Below are 20,378 nucleotides of genomic sequence, written 5' to 3'. Positions count from 1 at the left end.
AACTCATTTTATCTGCTCTAATATGGGACAAAATGTTTTAAGGGGGCAAAAACTGAAAACACTTATTCAAAAACCTCAAAGTAAAATAGATACTCCAAGAAGATCAATTACACCCTATCTCTAAGTGCCCAGCAGACAGTATTTATGCCCAAGGAGCATAAATGGCTCACTGTGAGAAGCTGGACACGTACTATCCAAGAAAATGTGTCAATTCCTCCATGCTGCTTGGAGTTTCTTTGGTTAAACCATGTCAAATTCTACTTCCTGTTGCTCTAAGTGCTTTAATTCTGCTCACTGGAGGAAATGCAGTATGGTAAAGAATTCAAATGGTACCACTTTGTACAAAATAATACTGGCCTTCATTTGTAGTTTCATCAGAAAACTATTCCACATGTGGATTTTATAGCTGCTCTTTTTTCTTATCTAAATCATTAAATAAAGGCTTATACCTAAATAGCGGTTCTGCTGCACAAGTGGAATAAACTACAGGCCAGAGTAAATATAACAATTTTGCTGTGGTTTATGATCTGGTTTGTCTTAGAAGTCTCATTAGTTCCGTTTCCATTTGGTATTTTCTTCTCTGGTGTTTTTGCTCTAACTCTAGCATTTTGCTCTCTCCTCTCATCTTACCAGATTAATCAGCCACATCAATTCATCAAGCAAAATATGGACAGTTTCTGACACTTTCTGTAGAAGATGAATTGGTTTCCACGTGGCTTTTCGCTTGGAGGTTTCTGACACTTGTTGGATCTCATTGTTTGTTCTAGCTCTTTTTACTTTGGTTTTTTTGGGTTTTTTTTTTTATAATGCAGTAAATGAATTTTGCTCAGATTAACATTTAATAAATTCAGGAAATATTATGAAGAACTAATCAGATTAATCCTGTAGTCTTTTTCTCTTGATGGGATTTGAGTCAGCAGGTGGTTTTCTTTTGCATGTGATAGATAACACATCAAGTGATCTGCTTAGAAAATGAAGAAGACGCAAAGAAGCACTTGGCTAACGAGGATACACATAGAGAAAAGCGCTAGTGTGACACAAATCTTGGGAGCAGCTTTTCTTAAAATATTTTTTTAACCTTACTGATGTTTGATATTGATAGTTTTTATTACATTTTGTTTTCGTACGTGAAATATTATCTACCTATATTATCATAAAATGATTGAAATTTCTCAAAGTATGTATTTTAGGTAAGGAGTAAATAAAATGCAACTCCAAAATAGATAGGCTCACCAGAGAGTTAGAGAAAAACCTCTATCTGGTGTTAAGGCTGTGTCTGTAAAGTGAAAACAAAGATTTTATTTATTATTAGCATTTTCTACTTTAACTAGTGTAGAGTTCAATTAAATGTGTTTAAGGATCTAGCATTCCATATGGAGTTAGCTTTACCTCACTGAGCATCAGTGCACATTTACTTGTGAGAAACATTCTGGTCTATCATTTGATGGACCTCATAGGGTCTTGCCTTTTTAAATTATTAGTAAACCAGAGAAATAATAGATACAAGTATATCTAGCAAATCATACTCTAAAAATGAAGGAGAACTAAAGACTTTACCAGATAAACAAAAGCTGAGTGAGTTCATCGCTAGATTTGTTTTACAAGAAATGCCACAAGGAGTCCTTCAGGTCAAAATGAAAGGATGCTAAACAGCAACATGAAAGCATGTAAAAATACAAAGCTTTCTGGAAAGGTAAACATATAGACAAATACAGAATCCTGTAACACAGTAATGGTGATGTGCAGATCACTTTAATTCTAGTATAGAACTTAAAAGATAAAACATAAAAAAATATAGGCGTAGCTCAGAGATCTTGCAGGCTTGATGCCAGACCACCACAATAAAGCAAATATCACAATAAAGCAAGTCATATGAATTTTTTGGTTTCCCAGTGCATATAAAAGTTATGTTTACACTCTGCTGTAGTCTATTAAGTTGAAGTAGGATTATGTCTAGAAAAACAATGTATATGCCTTACCAAAATTTGACACAGAGACACGAAGTGGCAAATGCTGTTAGAAAAATGGCACCAATAGACTTGCCCAACACAGGGTTGCCACAAACCTTCAATTTGTAAAAAACACAATATCTGTGAAGCACAACAAAGGGAAGCACAATAAAACGAGGTATGCCTGTAACTACAACTATATTATTAGGTTAATGGGTACAAAATATAAAAAATATGTAATTTGTGATATCGATATCATAAAATAGGGGAGATATAAAGGAGTAGAGTTTTTGTATGTAACTGATGTTAAGTTGTTATTAGTTTAGAATATATTGTTACTATAAGATGTTTTATGTAATCCCCATGGTAACCACAAAGAAAATACCTATACAAGATACATGAAAGGAATAAAGTATTGCACTACAAAAAACACAAAGGAAGATAGCAAGAGAGGAAAAGAAAGACAAAATAGCTACAAGAAATATAGAAAATAATTAACAAAATGGCAATAGTAAATCCTTACCTATTAATAATTACCTCAAATGTAAATTAAGTAAACTCCACAATCTAAAGACATAAAGTGGCTAAATAGATGAAAACCAATATCCAAATATATGCTGTCTATAAGACCCACTTTAGATTTAATGACACACAGGCTAAAAATGAAAGAATGGAAAAAGACATGCCATGCAAATAAACACCTAATTTTATACATTAAGGAATTAGAAAAATAAAAACAAAGTAAGCCCAAGTTGGCAGAAGGAAGAAGTAGTAAAGAATAGAGCAAAAATAAATGACCTGGAGAATAGAAAAACAATAGAAAAAATAAACAAAACTAAGAGTTGGTTTTTTGAAAAGATCAACACAGTTGACACACCTTTAGCTAGATTAACTAAGAAGAAAAAGGAGACAAAATATAAGAATTATAAATGAAAGAACAGACTTGACAACTGATGCCACAGAAATAAAAAGGATTATAATTCTCCAGAGAAGCCATCTGGTCCTGGACTTTTGTTTTTTGGGAGGTTTTTGATGACTGTTTCAATCTCTTTACTTGTGATTGGTCTATTCAGATTCTCTATTTCTTCTCAATTCAGTTTTGGGAGGTTGCATGATTCTAAGAATTTACCCATTTCTCCTAGGTTATCCAATTTGTTGGTGTAGCTTTTCACAGTATTCTCTTACAATCCTTCATATTTCTGTGGACTCTGTTGTAATTTCACCTTTTTCATTTCTAATTTTGTTTATTTGAGCCATCTCTTTTTTTTTCTTAGTGAGTCTGGCTAATGGTTTGTCAATTTTGTTTATCTTTTCAAAGAACCAGCTCTTAGTTTCATTAATCTTTTCTGTTGTCTTTTTAGTCTCAATTTCATCTATTTCCACTCTGATTTTTATTATTTCCTTCCTTCTGCTGACTTTGGGCTTCATTTTTTTTTTCTAGTTATTTTAGGTATAATTTTAGATTGTTTATTTGAGATTTTTCTTGTTTCTTTAGGTAGGCCTGTTTTGCTATATAATTCCCTCTTAGTACCACTTTTGCTGCATCCCACAAGGTTTGGTAGGTGGTTTTTCATTTTCATTTGTCTCCAGGTATTTTTTGATTTCTCCTTGGATTTCTTTGATTCAATAGTTGTTCAGTAACATGCTGTTTAGTCTCCACATATTTGTGGCTTTTCTAGCTTTCTTCTTTTTTTTTTTTTATTGGCACCTGGGCTAACAGCTGTTGCCAATCTTTTTTTTTTTTTCTGCTTTATCTCCCCAAACCCCCCCGTACACAGTTGTATATCTTAGTTGCAGGTCCTTCTAGTTGTGAGATGTGGGACGCTGCCTCAACATGGCCTGACGAGTGGTGCCCTGTCGGCGCCCAGGATCTGAACCCTGGGCCGCCACAGCGGAGCGCGCGAACTTAACCACTCAGCCATGGAGCCGGCCCCTCTAGCTTTCTTCTTGTAGTTAATTTCTAGTTTCACAACATTGTGGTCATTAAAGATGCTTGATATGATTTCAATCTTCTTAAATTTATTGAGGCTTGTTTTGTTTCACAACACATGGTCTATCTTCGAGAACATTCCATGTGTACTTTAGAGGAATGTGTATTCTGCTGTTTTTGAATGGATGGAAGCTGGACTTTTGTTGGTGAACATGATGCAGTCTATACAGAATTCAAAGTATAATGATGTACACCTAAAATTTATATAACGTTTCAAACAAATGAAACCTCAATAAAGCAAATTTTTAAAGAAAGGATTATAAAAGGCTACTGTGAAGAATTATACACCAAAATATCAGTTAACCCAGAAGAAATGGATAAGTCCTAGAAACATACAACCTACCATGACTAAAACATAAAGAAATAGAAAATCAGGACAAACCTATAACTAGTAAGGGGATTGAGTCAGTAGTCACAAACCTCTCAATAAAGAAAAGCCCAAGACCAGATGACTTCGCTGGAGAAATCTACCAAATACTTAAAGAAGAATTAACACCTGTCCTTCTCTAATTCTTCCCAAAAATGAAGAGGAGGAAACACTTTCAAATTCTTTATATGAGGCCAGCATTACCCTGATACCAAAACCAGACAACCATATCACAAGAGAAGAAAACTGCAAATCAATATCCCTGATGAATATTGATGCAAAAATCCTCAAAAAAAAAATAGTAGCAAACTGAATTCAACAGCACGTTAAAAGGATCATACACCATAACCAAATGGGATTTATTCCTGGAATGCAAGGATGTTTCAATATATGAAAATCAATCAATGTAATACACCAAATTAACAAAACAAAGGACAGAAACCACATGATCATCTCATCTGATGCAGAAAAATCATTTGACAAAATGTAGCATCTTTTCATGATAAAACAAAAAGACTCAACAAATTAGGAATTGAAGGAAATTGTCTCAACATAATAAAGGCTATATATAAAATAAAGGCTATATATGAAAAGCCCATGGATAACATCATACTCAACAGTGAAACACTGAAAGCATTTCCTCTAAGGTCAGGAACAAAGCCACTTCTATTAAACATAATACTGGAAATCCTGGCCAGAGCAATTAGGTAAGACAAAGGTATTCAAATCAGAAAGGATGACATAAAATTACTTTTGTTTGCAGATGGCATGATCTTCTTTTGGAAAACCCTAAAGATTCCACATGAGACTATTAGAACTAATAAACAAAATCAGTAAAGTTGCACATACAAAGTCAATATACAAAAATCCACTCAGCTTCTATGCACTAACAACAAATAATCTGTAAAGGAAATTAAGAAAACAATCTCATTTGCAATAGCACCAAAAAGAATATAAAATATTTAGGAATAAGCTTAACTAAAGAAGTAAAAGACTTGAACACTGAAAGCTATAGAATGTTGCTGAAAGAAATTAAAGACACAAATAAGTGGAAAAACATCTCATGTTTGTGGATTGGAAGACTTAATGTTATTAAAATCTCCACACTACCCAAAGCAAGATTCAACGCAGTCCTTATCGAAATCCCAGTGGCATGTTTTTCAGAAATAGAAACAACTCCTACAATTCATATGGAATTTTAAAGACTTCGAATAGCCAAAAAGAATCTTGAGAAAGGTAAACAAAGCTGGAAGCCTCAAACTCCCTGATTTCAAAGGATATTACAAAGCTACATTAACCAGAACAGTACGGTACTGGCATAAAGACACACATATAGATCATTGAAACAGAATGGAGGACCCAGAAATAAGCCTTCCAACATGGTGAAATGATTTTCAACAAGGGTGCCAAGGCCACACAATGGGGAAAGGATGTCTCTTCAACAAACGTACTGGGAAAACTAGAGGTCCACATACAAAGAATGAAGTTGGACCTTTACCTTTTACTCTATACAAAAATTAACTCAAAATGGATTAAAGACCTAAATATAAAAGCTGAAGTTATAGCTCCCAGAAGAAAACGCAGGTGAAAAGCTGCATTACATTGGATTGGCAATGATTTCTTCAATGTGAGAGCAACAGCACAGGTAATAAAAGCAAAAGTAGACAAATGGGACTGTATCAAACTTAAAAACTTCTATACAGCAAGGGAAACTACCAGCAGACTAAAAAGACAGCCTATGGAATGGGAGAAAACATTTGCAAACTATATATTTGGTAAAGGGTTTATAACCAAAATATATTATTTTGTTTGTATTGTTTTCTGGGGTTTTTTTTGTTTCTTCTTTTTTTAATTTAGTTCATAATAGTTTACATCAATGTGAGATTTCAGTTGTACAATATTACTTGACTGTCACCACATACGTGGGACAACTCCTACAACTCAATAGAAAGAAAAACAAATAACCTTATTTAAAAATGGGCAAAGGATTTAAATAAGCATTTTCCCAAGATACACACATGGCCAAAAAGCATATGAAAAGATGCTCAATGTCACTAATCATTAGGTTTCTAATTTTATTTTTTAAGATTGGCACCTGAGCTAACAACTATTGCCAAGCTTCTTTGTTTTTTTTGCTTTTTCTCCCCGAATCCCCCCAGTACATAGTTGTATCTTTTAGTTGTGGGTCCTTCTAGTTGTGGCATGTGGGACGCCACCTCAACATGGCCTGATGAGTGGTGCTGTGTCCGCACCCAGTATCCAAACCGGTGAAACCCAGGGCCGCTGAGGCAGAGCACGTAAACTTAACCACTCTGGCATGGGCCAGCCCCAGGTTTTTAATTTTAAAATCATTAAGAAAGTGTCGGTGAGGACGTAGAGAAATTGGAAGCTTTATGCACTGACGGTGAGAGTATGAAGTGATGCAACCACTATGGAAAAGAGTATGGAGGTTACTCTATAAACTAAAAATAGAACTACCATATGATCCTGCAATCTTACTTCTTGGTATTCATCCAAAAGAATTGAAAACAGGATCTTGAAGAGATTCAAGATACCATTCATTATTCATTAAATTCATTAAAGCATTATTCACAATAGCCAAGAGTTAGAACAACCTACCGGTCAATGGATGATTTAATGGATAAAGAAAATGTGGTATATACATACAAAGGAATAGTATTCAGCAGTAAAAAAGAAGGAAATCCTGTCATATGCTACAACATGGATGAATCTTAAGGACAGTACGCTGAGTAACATGAGCCAGTCAGAAAAGAGAAATACTACATGATTCCACTTATATGATACATCTCAAGTAGTCAAACTCTTAGAAATCAAGAGTAGAATGTTGGTTGCCAGAAGGGGAAAAATATAGTTGTTATTTAAGGGGTACAGAGTTTCAGTTTTGCAAGAAGAAAAAGTTCTAGAGATCCATTGCACAACAATGTGCACTTAAAAATGGCTAATAGGGCAAATTTTATGTTATGTGTTTTTAACCACAATAAAATAAAAGAAATCAAAGTTTCAAAAGGTAATTCTAGGTTTAGTAATATTAAATATATGTCTACAAAGTTATTTAGCAAGCATCATTTTTTGTTGAGGTTAGTCTATAGATTTCATTTAAAATAGAAAAGCAAATTGCTAGAGTAGAAAGAAATAAAAGATTTGGAATGAGTTAAAATTGCTATAAAGTAACCATAGTTTTTCCATTTATAAATTCTAGGACATGGTCAAATTACATTATGACTCCAAGCTGATTTTTTCATTTGTATTAAAAGAAAATAAAATAATGTTACCTACCACATAGTATGTTGTAAGGATTAAATGAGATAATGTGCCTAAATTATCTATCCCAGTTCCTGACTATATAGTAGATAATGAAATTTCTCATTCCCTTCCTTTTTCCTTTGAATTTACTAAATATTGATTGGGAGTCCACTGATGTATAATACTGGAAAACCATTCCAAAAATATAGATGAAGGATTTTTTAATTGTGTGACAAATTATTTAAGAAAGTATTAATTTTAACATAAAAAGTAATGATTATTAAGTTATTTCCATATGCCAGGCTCTTTATATACATTATTGACAACAAATATGTGGAGGGCACTGTTATTATTCCCACTTTCCCAATAAGGAACCTGAGGTTTAGAGAATCTAAGTTGCCTATCCAGGACTCCAGCTGGTGAGAATAGTGCCCGGAACAGACGCCAAGTCTGACTCTGAAGTTCAAGCTCCCAGCTGTACTCTCCATACAGCATAGAGAGGAGGCACTCAAATGTGTGAGCAGCTCAAAGAGAAACACACGAGTCAGTCAAATGGGAATAGTCCTTACCTCTGAGTGAGGATGAGGGAAGGGGAGGTGGCTGGCACAGTTGCTTCCCTTCTTTTATAGTTCTCAATTTCCACCACTCTCCAGACTTCAAGTAAAGTGAATTTTATAGTTTCCTCAGTTTCACTCTCAGTTTTATTATCTTGGTAAGTAAGCCTCTCTAAAATGCTTTACAAATGGGAAACAGCATGGACTCGAACAATCGATACTAGCTCTGAGGAGAGGGAGAGTGAGCTCACCTTGGGAAATGGGTTAAGTGTGAGTAGACTGAGAAAACAGGAGAAGGCTCAGAGGTAGGAATTAACAGGACTTTTTGTGGACAGTAATAAGATTAGACCTTCTAGAGCAGAGCTTCTGCTTCGAAAGATTAAGCTGGAGCATGTACGGAGCTCAGTGTAGAACCTAGACCATTCGTGACCCAGATCATTGCTTATCTCCCAGGCGGAGCCCGGTAGACACACTAAGTAACCGCTAAATCATTTGATTCATGTTTGAAAGGTCTAATTGGACCGGAAATGTTGACAAGTATGATTTCCAGCAGGACAGTGACAGAACAAAAGAGGCTTTTTGCCCTTCTCAGCTGAATCCGACTCTCTTTCACTCACAGTTTTGTTTCGTCTAAAAGTGTAGGATGAGGCAGAGGCAGTATCTCTTTAGACGTGCTCATTGTGTCTCTTAGTAGAAATGAGGCATTGTGCCTTCAGATCTCCTCTTTTGTATCAATCCTGCTCTTTACTTACACACACACACACATATACACACACACACAGATTTTGTTGTTGTTGTTGTTATTAATGGACAGGAGTGGAGAGAAAAATAAAAATAAGGAAAATACTTGTAGGCTGTTTCCAAACATTACATAAAAGTAATGTGTTGCTGGCTGGTTTATATCTTGCCCTAGGTCTTTGCTTGAACTTGAGCCTTATTAAAAGTTTATTGTACACTATCACGTTGTAATTGAGAAGAACAATATTCAGTTTGTTAATGCTATGAAACACAGTAGGAAGTCTGTTATTCTTTTCATCTTTCAGTAGAAATATGTAATTAACACCCCCAAAAAACCTGCTACATAGCTAGAGATATAAATATTTTTAAGTAGAAAGTGAAAAATGGTTTTTGATCTGTGCTTTTTAAGTATGCATGCAGTAATCATATAGAACCTTTGAAATCATATATGATATGAATCTGTTCTTGGCAACCTGTAGATTTCAACAAAGTAGTTCCTTTTTTTAAATCTGAAAGTGTGTTGGAAGACAAAAATGGTGATATGAGCTGCAATCTAGGTGGAAATGTGATATACATCATTAATTACTGTTAAATAGAACTGAAATCTTATCACAATAAACATTTCTGAAAATTCTCAATTAAAATATTCACTTTAAGGGGCCGGCTCCATGGCCAAGTGGTGGAGTTAGCACACTCTGCTTCAGTGCCCCAGGGTTTCACCTGTACGGATCCTGGGAGTGGGCCCAACACCATTCATCAAGCCATGCTGAAGCAGCATCCCACACGGCAGAGCCAGAAGGACCTACAACTAGAATATACAGCTATGTCCTGGGGGCTTTGGGAAGAAGAAGAAAAAAGAGAGAGAGAAGATTGGCAACATGTTAGGTCAGGTGCCAATCTTTAAAAAAAAAATTCACCTGGACAGCTATAATATTTTTAATCATATTTTATTTCTTATTTTTACCTATATAATTCTTAATACTGATGTATATCATGATATTAAATGTCACTAACGTTTTGTTATTTCACTAGGTCTTAACCCATAACTTTGCAAGATGCCTTATAAGTGAAATCACTTTATTTTAATGTCAAGTTGGTAGTTCATTTGCCAGCCACCGCTGCCAAGACACAAACCACACATACACACACACACACACACACACACACACACACACACACACAATCCCCACCTTGGATAGTATCTTTAATTAAATTTTTCTGTAATAGAATCAGAACAGCATTCTAGTATATGTAGAATTAAAGAAAAGGATGACAATTTCTCAAGATTCCTAAAATTTCAGTTAAAGAAACAGATTTCTCATGATTTCATTCTAGTATATTGTAAAATATTATCATTTCCATAATATGAATTATTCATTTCTTGTAGAGCTTAACCAATACATTTATTTGTAAGTAGAATTTAGATACACAAGATTTGTTTAGCCTCTATGCTTACTTACCATGTCAACTTGTCTTATTACACTCAAACTCCTGAATATTATACTCAAACTCCCGAAAACAAAGATAAAAAGAAAGTCTTGGAAGCAGCCAGAGTAAACAACATTTTACAAACAGGGAAACGATGATTCAAAACCGTGGATTTCTTGTTGGAAACCATGTAGGCCAAAAGACAGTGGGGGGGGGGGGAAATTTTTTAAAGGCTAAAAATAAAAAATTTTTAAAAATCCAGTTAACTTAAAATTCTAGTTCCAGTGAAAACATTCTTCGAGTACAAAAGCAGAAAAAAAAACTTTCGATAAGAGGATTTGTTGCCAGCAAACCTACATGACTAGAAATGCAAAGGAAGTTTTCAGGTTGAAGGGAAATGTTTTTCAAGAAGAAATGAACAGCATTGGAAATGATAACTATCCAGATAAAATAAAAGGATTTTTTTTCTTCTTAATTTTAGAAAAAATGTATAACCATTTGAGGCAAAAATTATAGCATTGCATTTTGAGATTTGTAATGCAGATGTAACATGTATGACAATTATAACTACCCAATCCTAGGTTGATGGATAATGCATTTTACAAACGCCAAGATGGTAGGCCTAAATCTACATCAATAACTATATTAATGGATGAAACAGTCTGGTTCAAAGGTGAAGATTTTCACAATAGATATGAAAGCAATACCCAAGTATATTCTGTTTACAAGAGATGTACTTTAAATATAAAAACAAAGATAGTTGACAGTAAACAAAGAAAAAAGATCTGTCATGAGCATAAGAAGGCTGGAAATATGATATTAACATCAGATAAAATAGGCTTCATGATAATGATTACTACCTGAAGTCAAGGTCATTTCGTAGTGATAAAGAAGATCAATTCATCAGAAACACAAAGCAATCATGAAAGTATACAATAATGAGAGCATCAGATTATGTGAAACAAATATTGACATAATTAAAGGAGGAAATAGTTCTGCAATCTTTGCTGGAGATTTTAACTCTTCTTTCAGCAACCACTAGACAACTAGCTAAAAATAGCCGTTAAGACATAGATGAACTGAACAATACTATCAATGACCTTGACGTCATTGGTATTTATAGATTATTATACACAACAACTGCAGGATACACACGTTTCATTTATAAAGCTACAGCATGTGATGGAAAATACGTCTTGTTACATTTAAAAGGACTGAACACATGCACAATACGTGCTGTGACCATAAGAGAAATGACTCAATGAACGTTGGACAAAAGATTTGAGAAGACACCTTGCAAGAGAAGATGATTGACCAATTAGCACATAGTAAGATTCTCAACGTCATTAGTGTTAAGGAAATACAGTTTAAATCGACAAGGAGATAACACCACACACGTATTAGGATGGCTAAAATTAGCAGGCTGACAATACCAAGTGCTGGAGAGCATGTAGAGCGACTAGAATTCTCAGACATTGCTGGTGAGGATGTAAAATGGTACAGTCACTTTGGAAAGTTGTTTCAAAGTTTCTTAAAATATTAAAAATACATCCACTGTACTACTTAACCCTCCCACCCTTAGGTATTTAATCCGAAAACACAGTCTTGTACAGAGTGTTCAGAGCTGATTTATTCACAATAGCCAAAAACTGGAAACAATTTAAACGTTCATCAATCAGTGAATGGATACACAAGTGTGGTATATCCATACAACAGTACAAAGGAGAGACTACTATATGCTCAACACCATAGATGAATCTCAGTGTCACCGTGCTGCATGTAAGAAGCCAGGCACAAAAAAGTCCATACTGAATGATTACATTTATATAAGATTCTAAGAAATGCAAACTAATCTATAGTGACAGAAACGCAGATAAGTGGTGGCCTGAGCCCAGGGCAAAGGGATGGATAGACCACAAAGGGCCTGAGGAAGCACTGGCGAGTGATCAGACAGCTCTGTGTCTTGATTGTGGCATGGTTTTCAGGTGTATATGTCTGTCAAAATATATCAAATTGTACACTTTAAGGTAATACAGCTTACTGTACATAGATTACACTTCAATAAAATTGACTTTTTAAAAAAGATACAATTTCAGCAAAATTAGCCAACTCCTTGAAAGACATCATCAAAGAAGACAAACGGAAAATACCAAAAATTTAAGTTGAATAAAGAAAAACTCATTTTCTTCTGATAAATAGTGGTTATCGAAAACATGATATGAGTCAAAGTGTTGACTTTAGAAATGTTAACTGGATTGAACCATTTATAGACGAAAGCTCATTTAAAAAAATACTTCTCCAATTTATTTATTAGTACCTAATATTAAAATCTGCAATGAACTTTTAATGGTTCAGCATTAATGTGTGTGTGTATGTGTGTATATACGTACATACCTTGACGTGTATCTCCATGTGTGTGTCGGGAGAGAGAAAAAGAATGAGAGAGAAAGGAAATGTCGCAACATGTGAACAATAGACAAATATAGGTGAGCCGGGACGGGTTCTCATTTTACTATTCTTTCAATGTTCTTCTAGTTTTGAAATTGTCAAAATAAACGGTTAAGGTAAAACTTAATCAGAGACTTATCAAATTTGCTTCAATGAGTCCGCCCACTGAAATTTTAATAAACCAGGAAAAGTAACACTGTGGTGTGAGTACATATGGTGTGCGTAATGTTGTGTAAAGCATTGAAGTAGAAGCATGAAATGACGAAACGCCTTGAGGATGAGGAAAACGCTATGAGACAAAGAACATGGACTTTATGAACTGTCGGAAAAAATCCATCTACTCTCACAAATTTCACATCAGGAGCTCTGATTATTTAACTATTTTAGGAGAATAAAATAATTAATGGCTATGAGCATAGGATTTCTCATCTATTCCTTCTTGATCCCTTACTAACTATATAACTTCTATAAAAATTAATGTCCTCGTATGTAAAATGGGAAAATAAAAGTGCTTACCTCAAGGACATTGTAAAGATTAAATGCGATAACGAGCGTAAAGTGTTTAGCACAGCTCTTAGTGCTAAATAAAATAAGCACTCAAGAAATGTTAGTATCTGGGGCTGGCCCGGTGGTGCAGCGGTTAAGTTTGCACATTCTGCTTTGGCGGCCCAGGGTTTGCCAGTTCAGATCCCGGGTTTGGACCTACGCTCTGCTTATCAAGCCATACTCTGGCAGGCGTTCCGCATGTAAAGTAGAGGAAGATGGGCACAGGTGTTAGCTAAGGACCAGTCTTCCTCAGCAAAAAGAGGAGGATTGGCAGCAGATGTTAGTTTAGTGCTAATCTGCCTCACAAAAAAGAAATGTTAACATCTATAATTAGGATTATTTTAGAAGGAACTGAAGGAGATGTATTCATAAAATTGTGAATGGCTACTTTTTTTTTTTAAGAAGTATGTTTTTTTTTTAAAGATTGGCACCTGAGCTAACAACTGTTGCCAATCTTCATTTTTTTTTTCTGCTTTTTCTCCCCAAATCCCCCCAGTCCATAGTTGTATATTCTAGTTGTGGGTCCTTCTAGTTGTGGCATGTGGGACGCTGCCTCAACGTGGCCTGATGAGCAGTGTCATGTCCGCGCCGAGGATCCAAACCAGCGAAACCCTGGGTCTCTGAAGCGGAGCGTGTGAACTTAACCACTTGGCCACGGGGCCGGCCACTGGCTAAATTTATGATACAAAAATAATTCATATTTTCCCTCCTACCACCTGCTGTTTCCCAATTATAATGGAACACTATTTCATTTTTAAATTTTAGGTTGTTCCAAGAAAACACGGAGGTTTCTAAAACACAAAAGACCTAATTTTATTAAAGTCTAGAAAACATCTTTTTTTCCCTCCAAATTAAGACAACTTTTCTGACTGAGAAGATTAGGAGGTGAAAAAAACTCATATTTCTAGGTTAGAGATGATACAAGGAAAATGTTAGGCATTTAAAAGGTCCTATAAAAACAAGGTTGTGCTGTCTGCTGATCCGGACGAGAGCAAAGCTGACTGTTTTCCGTCTCCTTTAAATGAGCCCATATTCAATCATTTGACGTTTAGCATTTGATTATTTAATAACTGGAAGCCTATTGCACTCAGTAATTGCCAGCCTGCTGAGTCTGACAAGTGAACGTATCATATGAAAATGAGATTAATAATTTAACTGTGATTTAGACATGAGAGCCTTTGAATTTAGATCACAAGTCATACACTAGGGATCTCTGCTGAAACTATCATTTGGATTTCATTGAAGTTACAAAAATATTTTAAATTTTAAATAAAAAAATTTTTTTTTGAGGAAGATTGAGCTAACTACTGCCAGTCCTCCTCTTTTTGCTGAGGAAGACTGGCCCTGAGCTAACATCGTGCTCATCTTCCTCTACTTTATACGTGGGACACCTTCCACAGCATGGCATGCCAAGCGGTGCCATGTCTGCACCCGGGATCCGAACCGGCGAACCTCAGGCCTCCGAGAAGTAGAACGTGGGAACTTAACCGCTACGCCACCAGGCTGGCCCCTAAATAAAATATTGTATAAATTTTTCCTGGTATCAAATTGTCAAAAGACAACTATAACAAAGGTGATGTTATGATTTCAATGGGAAGTTTGGAATGTTGTGTTACGTTGTGCGGCTTTTCCTTATACATACTTTATGTCCTAAACTGCGCAGCACAGCCTCGGATAACGTAATGCAGTCACAGATAACCACTATGCAGCGTGAGCCTTTGAAGGCCAGTGTCATCCAACAGATGATCCAAAATCTGCATTTTATCCTTGAAAAGTTTGCTGTTTGTGGCATCTCAAGGAAGCAAAAATAATTCAAGGTGATATTCAGGACATTAACACAGTTAGATAAAATTTACTCCTATTTTTAAATATATACTTTAAAGCTTAACCTCAAAATTATACCTGAGGGAATACAATTGCTTAAAACTTTGCAGTTTTCATAAAACTTCCCATCTACTCATATCTATTGTGGATCCTCTTAGCAACCCTTTTAGGAACAAAGGACAGGTCATTTTAGAGATTGGAATTTTTGAGAGATTAATAAATAATTGGAAGAGAAGAGACAAATCTTCCTTACAGAATAATTCCAAGTATATGTGTAGATAAGTCACCCTCCAGGAGGAGAAGCTTAACACCCAGCCCCTTCCTTTGGGTCTAGGCTGGACTTAGACTAGAATATTGAAAGGCAAAAAACAGTAACTTTACAGTGGAGAAACCTGGCAAAACTCCTTTAACTACGTGGTCATGATTGACATCACCAGTAATGTCCTGGATGTCATGTGCCTTCCGATGTGATGCGTTGAGGAGGGCAGTTCTTATTATTTCAGATTATTTCAAAATAAAGTTTAATGTTTTAGGAAAGTACTTACATATTGATGCCAGTGCTGGACTAAAGTGAGTTCCTACTGAAGGTGTTCCCCGACTGCACACAAATCAACGATTTCTTAATGTCCAGGAAAAAACAAATTGTGCATATACAAAAAAGAATGCTTACAGTGGAACATATTTTAATTTGCATTCAATTTATTAAACTTACAATTTAAATTAATTCTTCTTAAATCTTCAAAGAGAAATTTCATCTAATAAATGCACATACAAATCTAGTATTTTTGTTAAAATAAAAAACCTGCAGTTCTCCCTTGTTCTTTGATCAATACTCAATTAACTTATGTTTGACCGATTAATTTCCCCTAAACATTCTGTGCCATTTATAAACCTGATTAATTCAATTTCCTTAGACATTTTAAAGATTGGCACCTGCCCTAACATCTGTTGTCAGTGTGTTTTTTTTTCCCTCCTTCTTCTTCTCCCCACAGCCCCCCGGTACACAATTGTATATTCTAGTTGCAAATCCTTCTGATTCTGCTATGCAGGACGCCACCTCAGCATGGTCTGACAAGCGGTACCATGTCTTTGTCCAGGATCCCAACTGGCTAAATCCTGGGCCACCAAAGTGGAGCACACAAACTTAACCACTTGGCCACGGCGCTGGCCCCATCCTTAGACATTTTAAATTACAATTACAAATTTTGACACATCCAAATCTCTCAAGCATTTCAAATGCCTAACAAGAAAGATTTCTAAATCTAATAAACGACAATCTCTTAAACAGTTAACCAATATTTATAAATCCTAAAAAAATCCAAATTTCTAGGGTATTAAAGAATCAAATATTTAAATAATCAAATATTGTATTGTATACAGCTTCTCTTTTCTTACAGTTATCAATTTAAAATCATAAGTACAGAATGTGCATCTCTTAATTATTTCATCTTAAAATCAAAATTCTAACATCAAATAAATAATCCTGAAAAATCCAAACGAAAAACCATAAGTTTAATATCGATCACATTTTCTTAACCGTTTAAATTGAATGACAAATCTAACATGACAGATTCTTTAATGTCCAATTATCTTCAACATTTACAAACAATGAACGAAGCACACACGAGTAATCGTGAGGACTGTAAAGCCTATCCCTAACCGTAACATAAATGTTTTATATGCCTTACTTCCACATTTTCTCTATGCTAATATATAAGCGCTCCCATTGTTGTGAATGACGGGGAGTAGTTTGCAGACCTCAGGGGCAAGAGTGCCAATCAGGCCAGGTTTAAGGTGTTGGTAAGCAAAGATGCCAGCACATGGGAATCTGGGTTCATCTGTCAGAATGATTTAGCCAGCAATTTTTTATAAGGTTCCTTTCTTATAAAAATGGAACATGCTGAACACTGTCCTTTTCTTGCAAAAGCCCTCCATAACCTTTGTCTGAATAGAATTGAAATTTGGTATTTCTGGGCACTCTGCAAATAATCTACTTACTACCTGCTTGGTTTCTGGACCCCCTTTATGTTTTACTTTCTTAACTGTCAGACCCATCATCACTTAAAAGTGGTCATTTTATTGACACACTGCTGCTTCTCAAGATATGTCACCCGTTTAGCTCTTTTTCATGGAGGAATGCCCATAAAATTACCTATGCCAGTCTCCAATTAGTCATTATGCCATGTCTCTCAAATTCTTTTTTCTGTTCATTAAGACATAATTATTTCAGGGAACTTTTCAACTCAGTTATCAACTCCATGATTGTTATCATTTGTAATTAATCTCTCTGTCTACTGTAGAATAGAAGGGGGTGGGGGAAACACAGACCATTTAAGTCAAGCTCACTTTTCTGTTGAACTGCCAACTCAACACATATTTTCGCTCTCCCATACAATATCTTCCCCTCCTCCCCTGATCTTGTACAAACGTAAAGGGGAAGGATTGTGTTAAACTCACATGAGTGTTTCAACCCCATCTCTGCTGCCAGCACCCTTGTTTCTTGTCAGAGCCCACCAACAGCTGTGTGACTTCAATTCCGATGATTGGGGATGAATCATCTCACTGATAAAATTTTATTTAACTTAGATAATAAGCCAAGGATTTGTAACCTGGAGGATGTTGTTATGCTACTTCAAAGACATTGATAAAAAGCATTGAAAATAAAAAATGAAATATACTGCAAAATAGCCAAAGTTAAATTCTGTCTATGGCATTTTCCCTAGAAAAATTAAATGCCTAGATCTCTTTCATCTAACATTTCTATTTCCGGTGATCATTAGAATTTCCCATTTTAATATCCAGATCCACTGTACCATTTGCTTGCTTTATGATTACCACAAAGGTAAGGAAGAACTTGAGCTACAAAGTCACAGACCTAGATTCAGATTCCAGCTCTCTTTGCATAACTTTTCTGACCATCATTTTCTCATCTTCAACCACGGGGTAAAATCTGGCTTGAAACGAGATGACATTTGTAATGCCACCCAGCGTAGTTGCTGGCACATAGTAGGTGTTCCAGAAATATTAGTATTTTTTATAACATTGCTTTTCAACTTAGATTCACTTGTGGTATTAATTGTATAGAAAATATTCAAATACAACATTTTTTTTTTTGCTCGTAAAGGTTCTCTCTGAGCTGATATCTGTTGCCAATCTTCCTCTCTCTTTTTTCTCCCCAAAGCCCCAGTACTTAGTTGTGTATTCTAGTTGTAAGTCCTTCTAGTTCTGCTGTGTGAGCTGCCGCCACAGATGAGCGGTGTGGTTCTGCACCCGTGAGCTGAAGCTGGGCCGCCGGAGCGGATCATGCTGAACTTTAACCACTAGGCCATCAGGGCTGGCTCCAAATGCATTTTTAAATAAAGCACAATTACATTATTGTGCACTTTTCTTTTTAGCTTTCTCTTGTTCTCATTTACACTGCAACGAAGAGCAGTCAGTTTGCTTCTGGATCTCTAGGGCAGAGTTGCAAATATTTTTGTGATGGAGACACTATCACAATTGTTTAATAAAGAAGGATATGCTGTTATCACCAGTCAGCACCATCTTTAGCAAAGATTTTGGGAATAATTGATTAAATCTCTAAAAAGGAGAAGGGTCACTGACATACTAAAAAGAAAAAAGGCCAGTGTTATCATTGCCTTTATTGCAGAACTATGACAGATTATTAGATTATAGGTATTTGACATCTCAAAAAGCGTCTTCCAACTTACAAACTTCACTAAAAAGGAAGCTGGAGATCAGATATGGCGCAGCTCTCAGTTTGCATGGCAAATCAGCGACTGCCGTCAGATCTCCTGCTTCCAGTTTCACTGGCTGTGCATTAAGCCACGCAGCCTTGGTAAGATGCTTCCCTCATCTGTAGTCTCCCCAACCAGAATTCTCCTGAGCAGTGATTAACCAGTCATCCTTTTAACTCCAGATCTTATTAAACCCAGATTTTCTCTTTCGAATGTCCATTTACTCAAGTAGCTGACTCAAGCCGTAAGTGTAATTTCAGATTTATCCTTATTGGTTTAAAAGTAAGAACATTTAACTCTGACTTATTTAAAAGGATTATGAAAAAAACACCAAAATGCAAAGTGCTAACTGACAGAGTTGAAACAGCCATCTTATTTTGTCGTTTTTATGTAAAAAATGTCTCAGGAGGCATTCTTTTGCTGTGAGCAGTGGATGGTATGTAGGCACCATTTGGTCTGAATACTCTGGCACCAACTCTCACTATAGTGACCATATAAATCAGTCTATTGCCCTGTCCAAGCTCCCTTCTCAGACTGCCCCCATAGCCCACCTCAGTGGCTGAGGGACCACAGGATGACAGGACCCTGGACTCAGGACCAAGCCCAACTGACCAATCAGATTCTTTCTTCTCTGTATTTGAATTTGGAGCACAGAATTGTGGTTAGAATGTACGTGAGCTGGGAGGTGGCGATGCTTTGGGGGCAGGATAGCAATATTTATATTCACGTAGAGAAAAAGAAGACAATCAGCCAAGGGAAAATAAAGCAGGTGCTCTGACAGCAAACAGAGTCAAGAAACCACACTGGTTTGTTTTTTGAGGAAGATTGTTGTTGAGTTAACATCTGTGCCAGGCTTCCTCTAGTTTGTATGTAGGATGCCACCACAGCGTGGCTTGATGAGCAGTGTGTATGTCCGTGCCCAGGGTCTAGGCTCAAGAACCTTGGGCCACCGAAGCAGAGCACATGAACCTAACCGCTGCGCCACTGAGCCACCCTGAAGCCACAGTTTGGAGAGAGATGTGAAGGGCTGGCTTGCGTCTTGGGGCTCTTCAGCTGCTGGTTCTCCTATACGCTTCTGCTGGAGTTTCTTTTGCAAATGCCACGAGATTTTCCTTGATCTTCCCCAAAATAATCTAATTTTCAGGTGATCAATGTCAATAACAAGAATGTTTTATGGCATAGGGCTAAAATTAAAAAATTTTCAGTCTTAGAATTATATATTTGAACAGATTTATCTAAATCTCTTTTGTGTAACTTAAAATCTTAGTGTTAGTCACTAAAATGAGCAAAAATAAATTGATCAGGTTGACTAAGTTTATCTACAAAACATCATTCGTACTCTTTAGGCAAAGCCAAACATCCAGGAGCATTGCTGAACTTGGAAATTCTTGGCCATATTAAATTAAATATGATTCTTATAAATATGAAAGAATGTTCTACAATGTGGATTAAAAATATTTGTAATACAGTTGACACATTTTCTTAACTCGTAGATAGAATTGGCTAAAAATATAAAAGGTTTTGATCCAGATG

At 35.9% G+C, this 20,378-nt stretch overlaps 1 protein-coding gene across 2 annotated transcripts in view; it reads left to right on the top strand.

The window, feature by feature from the left end:
• The window catches only part of HTR1F (5-hydroxytryptamine receptor 1F), a 150,363-nt gene that overhangs the window by 67,519 nt on the left and 62,466 nt on the right, over positions 1 to 20,378 (top strand). The window contains exon 4 of one of the 2 annotated variants that reach the window (XR_011432821.1): positions 634 to 6,050. The exons of the other annotated variant lie outside the window; for it this stretch is intronic. The gene's annotated coding sequence lies outside the window, so the exon portion shown is untranslated. Of the gene's footprint in view, positions 1 to 633; positions 6,051 to 20,378 lie in introns of those variants that run through there. 2 annotated transcript variants of the gene reach the window in all.

The sequence above is a fragment of the Equus caballus genome, chromosome 26 (genome assembly GCF_041296265.1).
Source record: "Equus caballus isolate H_3958 breed thoroughbred chromosome 26, TB-T2T, whole genome shotgun sequence".
NCBI lineage: Eukaryota > Metazoa > Chordata > Mammalia > Perissodactyla > Equidae > Equus > Equus caballus.
Note: the sequence above shows the minus strand (reverse complement) of the source record. Positions and strands in the feature narration are given on the sequence as shown.